General features: G+C 33.9%; 1 pseudogene; it reads right to left on the minus strand.

The window, feature by feature from the left end:
- Positions 1-3,883: 3,883 nt before the first annotated feature.
- LOC143678520 (U6 spliceosomal RNA) lies at positions 3,884-3,983 on the minus strand (annotated as a pseudogene).
- Between the last annotated feature and the right edge of the window lie 570 nt (positions 3,984-4,553).

The following is a 4,553-nucleotide window of genomic DNA, read 5'->3' on the forward strand; positions in this document are numbered from 1 at the left end:
AATATAGATTTTTAGTCACCAATAATGAAATATTTGAAATTATGTATTTATGGATCAATAAATTACATATGAAAAGACTGATTTTTAAGTGGGAAACATAAATATCAGCATTGCCAGACTAAGAATGTAGGCTCTTAAAGAAGGTAACAGCACTTATTGCATGTTCAGTTAAAGGCTTTTTTTGGGGTGGTGGTGGTGCATGGTCCAGGAATCGAACCCGAATTTAAGACATTTTAATAGTTTTGTTTCAGTATTCAATTGGTATACCAAACACTCAAATAACAGTTATTTAAACAACCTAGAATTATTTTTCTTTTATGTAACATTGTACGTGAGGAGTCCAGAACTGAACTATGTTAATACAAGAAGCCTGACTCCTTCTCTTTTTGCTGTACCCATCCCTTAGATTTTTCCAGAGGTGTGTAGAAACTAATTCTTTCTCACACATACAGTCCAGATTTGAGGCATTCAATGATTTTCGTGATGTAATACTTCTCCTATGGCCAATTTCAAGCCACCAAGGCACTAATCGCTGGCTTGCAAAATTCTTGAAAATTTAATAGTTACCTCTAACAAGGTGGTGTAGGCTGGCTCCCACCCATCACTGGGTATTGTCCTCATCTCTATGGCCAGGATATCTTTTAACAGCAGACCCACAGTCTGCTGTTAAAAGGTTCTTTTCAGAGGAAAAGAACCTTTTTTTTAGGAGTGTGACCTGATGTTGCACATATCATTTTCATTTCCTTTCTACTAGCCAGAAGTTTATCACATTCCCACACCTACCGAATATAGAGGCTAGGAAATGTGTCTTTATTCTAGTTAGTTAATTATGTGTCTTCTAAAAAGTTGGGGGATTGTTTCTTATGATAAAAAGGGGGAAAAAGCCATAGTGTTGTGACCCAGTCAATTGTGGGTGACCTTTTGATTAGATGGCTTCCATGGAAATGTGTGTCTGTCCATTCAAGATGGGATTGCTTACTGGAGTCATTTAAGAGGGAACCATTTCGGAAAATGCATCAGAGCCAACAGGAGACCCAGATATTTGGAGATGCAGAAAGTAAATCCCCCCGAGGAAGCTGTTTGAAAAAAAAAGAAATTAAAAAAACGAAAAGCCAAAGACCTCAGCAGATACCAACCACATGTCTTCTCAACTGACAGAGGTGTTCCATACATATCAGCCTTCTTGAGTCAAGGTATCTTTCCTTGGATGCCTGAGTTTGGACTATTTTATATCCTTAGAGTTGTGAATTTGCAACTTAATAAATTCCCTTTATAAAAGCTGTTCCATTTCTGGTATATTGCATTCCGGGAGCTTTAACAAACTAAAACTGCCACACTGCCCTGCAGAGGTGCTGTATCATTCTACTTCCCTATCAGAGTGAATAGGTGTATCTCTTACTCCTCATATTCTCCAGCACTTGTATCATTCTGTTTATTTTTAAATAGTTTTCACACACCATAAATTCCATCCTAAGTGTACATTCAGTGGCTCCTGGTATAATCACATAGTTATGCATTTAGACCACAATCTATATGAGAACATTTCCATTTCTACCAAAAAAGAAAGAAAAAAGAAGAAAAGTCTCTTACTCCTCTCATATTTCCCCTCTTATTGACATTTAGCTTTGCTATATTGCCTTTGTTACAATTAATGCAAGAATATTACAGTGTTACTTCTAACTGTAGACCCTTGTTTGTATTAATTGTATTTTTTCCATATGCTATCCCATTTTTAACATCTTGCAATGATTATATACATTTGTTCTCACTCATGTAAAAACTTTCTTTTATTTGTACATTTAATCACCATCATGTCCACTCTAGGTTTCACTAAGTTATACAGTCCCTGCTTTTATCCTCTGTCTTTCCTTCTGTATCATACATGCTTCTATCCTTCCTCTTATAACCATACTCACACTTAGCTTTGTTCATTATCCTTACAATTTTGTATTACTATCACATTGTATTGTGCTATCCAGTTCTGAATCTTTACAATCAATCTGGTAAAACATTCTGTACTTCTTCAACATCAAATGCCAAATCCCTATCCTCTTTTCTATGTTCTGATAACCTATGTTCTCAACTTTAATTCTCCAGGTTTGCTTATTATATTTAGTTCATATTAGTGAGACAATACAGTATTTGTACTTTGCTTCTTGTTTATTTCACTTAACATGATGTCCTCAAGGTTCACCCACATTTTTGCATGCGTCATGACTTTATTCCATCTTACAACATGTAATATTCCATTGTACATATATACCACAGTTTGTTTTAGCCACTCGTCCATTGATAGACATTTGGGCTGTTTCCATTTACTGGCAATGGAATAATAATGCCACTGTAAACATCAGAGTGCAGATGTCTATTTGGGTCCCTGCTTTCAGTTGTTCTGAGTGGATATGTAGTAAAGAGATTGCTGGATCATATGGTAATTCTATACTTAGCCTCCTGAAGAACCACCAAATTGCCTTTCAGAGTGGCTGCTCCATTCTACATTTCCACTAACAGTGAATAAGTGTTCCTATTTCTCCACATCCTCTCCAGCACTTGTCATTTTCTATTTTTTTTTGATAATGACCTTTCAGTAGGTATGAGATGATATCTCATTGTAGTTTTGATTTGTATTTCCCCGATAACTAGTGAACTTGAGCATCTTTTCATATGCTTTTAAGCCATTTGTAATTTGTCTTCAGAAAAGTATCTATCATTGTTTTTGCCCATTTTTAATTCGATTGTTTGTCTTTTTATTGTTGAGTTGTAGGGTCTTTTTATTTATTCTGTATATTAAACACTGATCTGATATGTGGTTTCCAAATATTGTTTCCCATTGAGTAGGCTGCCCTTTTACTTTACTGACAAAATCCTTTGATGCACAAAATAATTAGTTTTGATGATATCTGACTTATCTATTTCTTCTTTCATTGCTTTCACTTTGGATGTAAGCTCTAGGAAATTACCTCCTACCATAAGATCTTTAAGATATTTCCTTACATTTTCTTCTAAAAGTTTTATGGTCTTAGCTCTAATGTTTATGTCTTTGATCCATTTTGAGTTAATTTTTGTTTAAGGTATGAGATAGAGGAGGTCTTCTTTCATTGTTCTACAAGCACGATTTCTAGAAGAGGCTGTTCTTTCTCACTTGAGTGGACTTGGCCATCTTTTCAAAAATCAAATGTCTGTAGTTGCAAGGATCTATTTCTGAACTCTAAGTTTGATTCCATTTGTCAGTATATCTAGCTTTATGTCTGTGCCATGCTGTTTTGACTACTGTAGCTTTGTGATAGGCTTTAAGTCAGGTAGTCAAGAATTCCTGCTTCATTTTTCTTTCTCAAGATATTTTTAGATATCTGGGGCACCCTGCCCTTCCAAATATATTTGGTCATTGGTTTTTCTATTGATTTGTATTGTATTAGACTTCTAAATCAATGTGGGTAGAATTGACATCTTAACTATATTTAGTGTTCCAATACACGAACGTGGTATGCCTTCCATTTATTTAGGTCTTCCTTCTTTTCTTGTAACACTTTTTTTTTTTTTAATTTTCTGTGTATAGGTCTTTTGTATCTTTAGTTAAACTTATTCCTAAATATTTGATTATTTTGGTTGCTATTGTAAATGAAAGTTTTTTTCTTGATTTCCTCCTCACATTACTAATGTATGGAAATATTATTGATTTTTGCATGTTGATTTTATATCCTACCACTTTCTTCACTCATTTATTAGCTCTTGTAGGTTTATTGTAGATATTTTTGGACTTTCTACGTATAGTATCTTGTCATCTGCAAACAGTGAATGTTTCACTACTTCCTTTCCAATTTGAATGCCCTTTATTTCTTGTTCTTGCCTAATTGCTCTAGCTAGAACATCAAGCACAATATTGAAAAATAGGGAACATTTCATGAATTTGTGCTTCATCCTTGTGCAAGGGCCATGTTAATCTTCTGTTGCATTCGATTTCAGTATATGTGCTGCTAAAGCAAATACCTATTCTCTTTATACCATCTTTTATAACAAAATTGTTTCCCTAAGCCAAGACCATGTATTGCATTTGTCATGTCTCTTTGGTATCCTTTATTTTTAAATAGTTCATTAGTCTTTTACTAATTTTTGTGACTGACAGTTATGAAGCTCATAGGCCTGTTGTTTTGCATGTATTTTCTTACTTTGGATTGTTTCTCTATAGTGTGAAATCAGGTTTTTTTCACATCACTTTTTAGAAAAGTGTTAGTGCTTCTTAATATTATTCATTCATTCACTCATTTTATTGATTTTGTTTTCAATGAGTTTATAGATACAGCCTTATGAGTTAGTTACGAGGTCACCATCATTGTGTGGCTTTCTCTGATTCCTTGCATGAGAAAATGCATTGTCCAGGTACTTAGTAATGACTAACATTTCTTTCAAAGGGAAGTCAAGATTTTTCTTTTTTAAATTAAATTAAATCCTGTGTAAAATTCAACTTTTACAGAAGTAAATGGAACATGAGATTAAATTTACATCTCAGTTAAATAAAAAGTATCATGGAATATCTAAATTATATAGCACAATAG

This window comes from Tamandua tetradactyla, chromosome 3 (assembly GCF_023851605.1).
Source record: "Tamandua tetradactyla isolate mTamTet1 chromosome 3, mTamTet1.pri, whole genome shotgun sequence".
Taxonomy (NCBI): Eukaryota; Metazoa; Chordata; class Mammalia; order Pilosa; family Myrmecophagidae; genus Tamandua; species Tamandua tetradactyla.